An 8924-nucleotide genomic window follows, 5' to 3' on the forward strand; every position below is an offset into this window, starting at 1 on the left:
GCCGTAGTGTGACTGCGTCAGATAACGGTATCTGCATCATGGGAGCTTTTCTTGCCTCATGGGCTGACTGTTAGTTAACTTGATAGTTAGTTTAACCAGAATAGGGTCAGGAATAGGGGGATCGATTCAGAACCTATAGGAATACATGACAAAATCACATTGCCCTTATATAGACATAGAAATCATACCTATATTTAGACATAACCCATCCAGTCCAAATACAGGCAGGGCTACTTCCACTAGTTCCAAAAAGCAACAACGATTTCTTGGAAAACTCGGCTTCAGCAGTCAGGGACATCACCTTGCTTGAATATTGATTTGTCCAAGAACACATGGAGTTTTCAAAGAACTACCATTCCCTTGGGATTCTTTGATGACGTTATTATGCCCGACTTTACATCAAACTAGGCACCTTCAAGGTATAAATATGCCTACACTTGCCCTAGCAAACACACAGTGGTTCAGAGCAGCTCGACTATATACTTGCCCGACGCAGCTCGCTACAGCAAGTGCAGAAGGAAGCCGACCCTCCAGCTGACGCACTGACAGAGAAGCTGTCCTTTCTCTCGCTGAGAATCCAGCTCCAGTGTTTCCAAGCTCCCCTCGCGGGGTGTTGGGAAATCAAGTCCGAGACAGAGATACCAGACCTCCTTCATTCTAAAACCAAGGTACAGAGCTGATTAGACCCTAAGAGAGATCTTGGTTAGATTCTTGGCAAAGAAAAACTAAACCTATGCTACACCTCACTTACTTCTTCCCTCGTACTAGACTTCGGTTAGGTACATTGGGGTAGGTGTATGCGTATTTTAGAAGCACCAGTTGAGTACTTTTTAGCTTTGTAATTTATGTATGTAATTATCTATGGTCTAGGAACCATACAATGCTTTTACAGTATTATTTTATAATACTCTTCTTACTGTACGCATTGTACTTTGCAACCCGTATTACGATTGTAGCAGTTCACTTTACTTGCTTGAGAAAGACGACTGTTCAATAAACCCTTTTAATTGAAAACGCCCGTCTCGCTATTTCTCTGCACCTCAGATGAAACGAAGCATGCACGATTGACTGAGTAAAATATCTATCTATTGTTTCCACGACTCTGAAGATCAGTTTTATTCTTGGGGAAACAAAGTTGTCATGTTTATGCGGTTGTCAGAAACGAATCCCTTCTTGTTTATTCGAGAAAGTTTCTAGTGACCTCTGAGCTAGCTGGCACTCACAATTAAGTCTAATATATTCGATAGAGACCTAGTAGACATAAGTCCTACGTCACATCTATAGAATATGTTATTCCAATGCGCAGAGCCTATTGGGAATATAGGAACTACACTACAGCACCATGTGGCAGGCCATGCATGGTGCTTGACACATAGTGCAGGGATGTTTTAAATCTATTTATTTTCTATTGGGGCATGTAATGCCGTTCTAATGGGCGGGTGGGTCCGTGACGGAACCGTTCCGTCACAAGCACAGCTCACCCGAGGGCCGTGACAGATGCGGTTCCATCACGAGCACGGGACCGCCGCGCGGCCCCGCCTCCCCCTTAGCGCTGCGGCGGAATAGCTGACGCAGCGAAGGGGTTATTGAGTGTTCTGCAGAGCTGTAATAAACTTTCTTTCACATTCCTCATTGGTACATTGAACCAAGTTCACCAGTGTTACCTGTGAGTGGGAAAGCGCATCTTGTAGAGCTATGCCTGAGTCATAGATCACGCAACAGCTAGCGCCCAACAAGGTATGCCTTGAGTAGTTTTTTCACTATTTACTCACATGTGAACCATTATTACGTCATTACGTAGACATCCGTAGTAATCATGGTTACCTTCTACAGGGTGTTAGGAACCACCTATTTCTGTAGGTATGTCAAGTTTGACTCATAAAAGGATATTCCTCATTCTGTGGGTTTTCTAATTCTTTGTTTCCAATTTTCAATTGAATACATTCATTATGGCTGGACCTATTGAGATAGGGGGCAATTGAAGGGAAGCAGTCACTCAGCCTCTCAAACCTCGAGATGTCCCCAATGAGGGGCGGTGGGGCAGTTACTTTTGTAATAGCTGCATATCCAGAAAAATGTCTTTGAGAAATTTTACTCATGGGTGGAGTTCAAACCAATTGATGCTGCCTCAGGGCAGTCTCAAGAATATACAGCAGCAGATCTGCCAGCACACTATAGGACTTACAAAGATCTGGAAATCCCTGTAACTTACCAGGAACACCAGAATTGGTTGGGTTTGGGGGCTCTAACCAATGAAGGGGCTATGTGGCCAGTCTTGGCTAGTTACACCCCAATCCTCTCCCTGACATCTTAACAAATGCTGAGGTGGCAGGGGTATTAAATTACGCAGTCCCCTTAAATAGGAGATTTGTACAGTTTCTACAATGTACTTTGAGCACCAGACCTGCTGTCCCAGCAGGACCTGCCATTCCCGCACAAATAAAAACTATTAGTCCACTGACTATTCATGCTATCATGGGAACATCACCCATAAACATGATGAAATGGCTTTTTTGGACTGTTTGTGAGACCAATCAATTAGGAACTGTGTATCCATAAACCACCCTTCAAGGAAAACATAGAACTTTGACTATATGTCTCCCTCTTGGACTCATGCCTCCCACAGAGGAGCATAACCCCTGGGATAGCATCTTTACATGAATTTAAATTAGTGTGCATGGTATGCCTTCATTGGAAGTTCACCTTGATGTACTTAGGCAGGTACAGAATGAGCACAGAGCTGCACCAGCTCTGGACTAAGGAATGAAATGAATGGAGAAGATCTCTACATCATCTCTATCATCCTAAGCAACATCAAGGGAGAGTCTTCAGTTCTAGCTGTATGTCAGAGATTGAAAGTAGTTCTAGTTCATGACTGTGGATGTAAACTACCAAAATAATTGCAGATGTTTACACCTCTGTGAGTAGCGGTACCTTGGGTACTTGTCTCGTTAAGCCAAATTTAAAACCTAAAAATGACACTGACGGTTCCAGTCAAGAGAAATCTGCAATGGAGGAAAAGGAAAAATAGAAAGATGGACTGGATCACTTGCTTCTCAGGAATCTGGCTGGGGTGGTTATAACTTAAGAGACCACAAGAAAATTAAAAAACCTGAACGAGATCAGTATTCTGATAGCCATTCTTAATGTTCTTTTCAGGGCACTAATGGCAAAAGAACAGAAAGGGGAGCCAATCCAAGTTCCAAACAAAAGAGGAGTACAGTAGGAAAATTGAAGCATTATGTGAGACTGAAATCAGCATAAAGAGGGAAGAGAAAGGATTGGACTCTAAAACCTCAATAAAGAAGAAGAAAGTAGTGGGACTTTCTAAAGAAATATACCGATCCAGCTATGAGTCCTCCTGCGTAACAGGACTTGGGTGAGAGCACTCCTAGATAGTGTCTCAGAAGCCACAATAGTAGACCAGATGCTTCAGAAGTTTCTGGATGCAAATCCAACTGATGACTTTACACAGATTGAACTTTAAAATCCTCCTGATTCAATTCACAACCTAAACATACAAATTGAAGTTAAGGCAGTATTTTAGTAACAATTATGTGATGATTATGACATCATCCTCATCCTAGTGCAAGAAAACGGAGAGCACCCCCTGGAAGAAAGTTATAAGGGTAGCCTTCTTTCCCATTATAACTGAAGACAACAGGGACATTTAGGCTGGCAAATGGGCTTTGAGACAAACTCCTGCCTTTTATAGAAATCAAGAATGGTGGGAAGAATACTCCAGTTCACAGGTTATTCTCTTACGCAACGAACCAGAAGTACAATATCCTTTAAAGCCAGCAGCAAAATATGGTATAAACACAATATTAGATCAGTTGCAGTGCCAGGGCATAATTGCGCATTGCCTCTCACCATTGAAAACGCTCCTTTCTCCCAACTCCAAATCAGATTGCTCCTATTGTATAGTCTTAAACTATAAAAATTTGAAAACACAAACTTATGTGGTACAAAATACCCACATCACAGGTTTAATGACCAACCTGGTGTGGAAAAAATACAAAACTATCCTGGGTATTTCCAATGGGTTATTTAGTCAAAACCTAGCTCATGAAAGAGATTATCGACCTGCATTCAGTTCCGACGGAGTTCAGTTTTCATTCCAACTCTAGCCCATGAGCTATAAGATCAGTCCTGGCTTGTTCCCAGTGCAAATGATGGAGATCAACCAGATCCTGATGTATTGTCATACACCTAACCAGGGTAGACAGAGAAGTGACCAAATTGAGATTGCATGGTTACAAAATTAATTTAAAAAAAATCAAAGATTGCCTACCTGACGTTGACCTTCTTGGGCTACAACTTGACACACTGAAAAAGTCACAGTCCCTGTGAGGTTTCTTAACTTTGGAAGTAATTATTTACCTCAGTATGCTGAGAGTGTGAAGCCCTTGCATGACCTGAGTTTTCCCACATTTCCATCTCAACAATGGCTGAATGTGCATACTGATATCTTGCATACTCTACAAGCAGGAACACTTTAGACTAAATAGTTACAAATAAGGGACAATAAAGCAAATGAAGTATTCAGAGTCATACCCAGCTGCTATAGTTATATCTATATGACCTATAATGAAGGATAGACCATCCCTATTGCTATAAGTCTCCCATGTGTTCCCAGGCTGGAGCATGTTTTTCTTCCATTGAAAAAATCCTGAAGGATGTACAACCAGCTATTTTAAAGGAGCACCATTTGGCATAGGGAAAACATCGTTATTGTTTCTCCTGTACCAGCACTAGAAGCAACCACCAAGGCAAGCATTCCTAACGTTTGCTCCCTACACCTGGGAAGGGTACAATGTGACTCTTCATTAAGTGCAGTGGATGTAAAGTTTCAGCATGATCCCTCTCTACATACACAAGCTTTTCTCCAATGGGTACTGGATGTTGCTCTGACTCCATTCACTTTACCCACTGAGTCTTAGCAGAGCATGTACTATACAGATGTCTCTGTCCACCCTGTGGTGGGAACAAAATAAAAATACTCTGCAGCCAGCGCTGCAGGGTGTAGTTACGGATGGTAAATTCATCCTATGACGCATCCACACTAAAATCTGAGGTGATAATACTGCACAACATGCAGAAGGACATGTTCTGCCACTTGCATTACAAAGGCTGACTCGTCAGTTCCCGCACTTATTGTGACTAACTCATTTTTACGTGTGCAAAGTTACATTTACAGCATTGGCGGATAGATGAATTTAAGGATTCAAAGGGAAAACCTATTAAGAATAAGCAGCTTTGGGAAAATGTAGTTGTCTTTTAAGACAAGCTTCCATTGGTACATGGGAGGCACACTTTCGGACATCAGTGTGATGGGATTCGTACAAAAAGGTATCTTTGCAGCTGACCTTGTGGCAAAGAAAGCAATTCAGACTGTTAGGGTAGCAGTCCTAACCAGATCTCAAACGAAGATCGACATAGATATCTTAACAGCCATAAATGCAACCAAACAAACTGGGAGGACTATTTCCATGAGGAGCAGGGTCAAGATTGACTTGCATATGGTTGGGTCCAAAGTGGGGTGGCATAGTGAGCAAAAGAATGATGGATTGAACCCAGATCGGTGACTGGGAGTGAGTAGTTGAAAAGTTTCAGCACTCCGTCCATCATCTTGTTATGTTTGCTATGTTCGCCTTAATTGACCAAGGGTATGCCCAGACCTGTGTTTCTTGCTTGTTGTGCCACTGCATTCAAACTAGCCTTGCTGATGAGAGGTGAAACCCCGAAACCAGTCCCAGAATGCTTGCTTTCAGTCCAGGAAGGAACTGACCTGACAGTGACGGCTGGACTGTTCCCATGAGGAGCAGGATCAAGGCTGATTTGAATATGGCTGGGTCCAAACCGGGGTGGCATAGTGAGCAAACGAATGATGGATGAAACCCAGATCTGTGACTGGGGGTAAGTAGTTGAAAAATTTCAGCACTCCTTCCATCATCATGTTGTGTTTGCTAGTTACTATATGTATCATTTTCTGACATTTACATAGGTGCTCTACTGATTGCTTTTGTTTTATGGGTCATCTTCATAATTGATAATGAATGCTTTCTATTGTATTTTAAACACATAGTTTGATTACGTGTATACTTTACTCTAGGTATTTCAGATCTCAGTAACTTGAGAACATACCTATTTGTTGGACACACCTCTATGATGTCACATTCAGACGTACAAGTCAGGGATGATGTAAAGCCCCTAAGTTCAGACTCCATTTTAGGTAGGCTCCACTCCTTCTTGGATAATGGAAATTGCCATTTTCTCAATCTTAGGCAATGTTAATCCCCATCTTTCCCAAATGTATGCAGAATCATTGTCATGTCTGTCCTTTGAATCAGATATTGTCTGACATTATCTTTCTATGAACTATCAGAGCATCAAGTCGTTCAACTAATGACATAGATTTCACACCTGATGCAACATCTATCTGGGTCAAATGTCTAATTTTCACCATGATAAGGTCAAATAAAAACACATACACACGTATAACCAAAATAATGTAGTCTGAATGTATGTTCTTTTACCTTATATCTTCCTAAGAAAGCATACGGGATGCATACCTTAATTTAGTTTACAAGTTATATATAGCGTGAACTTGACGTTACATAAGGACATGTTTTATTAGGCACGGGAAGATTAAGTGATTTGCCCAGAATCACAGGATGTTCAGCGTCACTGCCAAGACTCGAACCCGGTTCCCCAGATTTGAGGTTGATGGCCTTAGCCATTACGCCAACTCCTCTCCCCAATTGATTCACATAAACCATGTGAAACATTCCAAAAATGTTGTCAGAAATTCCAAATTCTGAAAAGATTCAGGGAATCATATACGAGGCCCCTAGATGTACTTTTGTGCCACCGGAGCGTCACTTTTTTAAAACCCCGGTGGCGCAATGTGCTGCAGCATACTTACAAACCTGTGAAAAGCCACTTTGCATGGCTTATCATGGCCTTGTAAAAAATTTTCCCTTTTACACAGAACACTGCGTGAAAAGGGTGTTCCATGAGTGTTGCTGTGGGTGTTCCATGCAACACCCATGGAATGTGAAGCATTCCCAGATTGACTAGGAATCGTAAACCTGGGAATGCGTCAGATCCTAAAGCCACCCCAGGGGTGGCATTAGGGAGGTGCAACAAGGAGAGATATCCTTATTTCCCTTCGTTTTTTCCTCTCTGTATGTGTACTGTATTCAGCAGCACACATAGAAAGAGGAAACCACCTCTTGTGAAACAATCACCCCTACGATGGTGCATGGCAGCCAATTGTGCTCCAGCACTGGGGAAAAGGACGGAAATGCACCGTATCTCATAGATACTGTTAATTCCTGCCCTTTTCTTTTGATGCAGGGCAGTGCAGCAAGATTCCTTGTGGCACGGCCCTGCGCCCAAACCTCATAAATTAGGCCCTTAGTGAATAAGGACTTCCACTTGATCACTTGTCATGGGAGGCCCTTCACCCAGAATATCACTCGAGATTTTGCCAGAGACAGCCTCAACAAGGCCTAGGTGGAGCTTTTGGAGTTTTATTCCGCAGAACTCCGTGAAGTGCTAGAAAAACTATGCTGCGCACTGCGGAGTTCTGCCAGCAGCGGTGTCTGTTAAGTTGCTTTGTATATTTGCATTTTAATTTTTTTAGCATTTCTTTTGGTGATTTTATGATTGTGATAATGTACTTTTATCGCACAAGTCGCCGAAATGAAGTTATTTACTGACTGACTAGCTTCACTCGCACTGATTTTTAGTGCCGGGAGTTTGTCCTACAATGAACTGCACTAAACGCCTTGCCAGAGGGCGCTGCTGCTTTCTGCTGCTTGAGTAGACATTCTACTTGTGCAGCAGCTTCCTCAACTTGAGCAGCAGATTTCTCAATGCCAGCCATCGCGACATGCTGTGACCGCCTGTGTAGGGAAAGCTGGCGAGGAGGAGGTCTAGCGTGTGATTTTACTCTCATGAGTGCTCATAAAATAATGTTGGCAAGCCACTCAAGAGAAAAAACTCCGCTCTGCGTCACTTCAATGAGTTTTTCTGAACTCCGCGTGGAGTAGTAAAACTCCACAAACTCTGCCGTTATAGCGGAATTCTTCACCCACCCCTAGTCTTAACAACTACCAGGGCACTTTGCAGATTCCACATCTTGCCTGAAGCTAATAAAGTGAGTCCCAGAGGAAGACAGACTGCTAATACGTCTTGTCTTTGCTCTTTGTGGAGAACACTGTGTTCATGTCTCCACTGATAAAGACAGCCCTTGCATTCAACAAGGTGTGCTGTGCATCCCTTCTCCCTAAGAAACTCTAGACTGCAAGTTGCTCTGCCTTCCATGCTTTCATAGTGTAGAGTATAGAGGTAGGCATTAGGAAGTTAGATTTTAGTTAAAATTTCAACTACATTAGAAATGTTAATTTCATTTTCATTATTTAATGCATGTCTTTTTGCTATTTTTTAGTAGTCAGTGTAGTTGTTTTAAGTGTACTGAGAAACAGATTTTTCCTGTAGTAATAAATACTTTCACTTAAAAGTGTTAATTCTTCTTAGTGCAGCATCTGTGTGTGATGTGAATAATGAAATTGGTTTGTTAATGTTGCCACAGTGTCCCTGATCTCTTCCAAGAGGTCGTTAGGAACCCAGAAGCAATACTTCTATTTTTATAACACATTGATAAGAGTTCTGAGGGGCTACAATAACTTGTCTTTCTCATTCATCGTTGGTGCTTTGAATCAAGTTCAGCTGTGTCACCCATGGGTGGGAAACACACCATGTAGAGCTACACCAAAGTCGCAACTTATGCAACAAACCCAAAAGCTATTTTCATTGTTAGGGTTCTAGTTGCAATTGTTACTTCTGTGGAGAAGTGAAAGTACAGTTAACATGTTAATTCTGTATATTTGGAATAAGCTACAGAGAAGAACCAA

This window comes from Lissotriton helveticus, chromosome 3_1, assembly GCF_964261635.1.
Source record: "Lissotriton helveticus chromosome 3_1, aLisHel1.1, whole genome shotgun sequence".
In the NCBI taxonomy this organism is placed as follows: domain Eukaryota; kingdom Metazoa; phylum Chordata; class Amphibia; order Caudata; family Salamandridae; genus Lissotriton; species Lissotriton helveticus.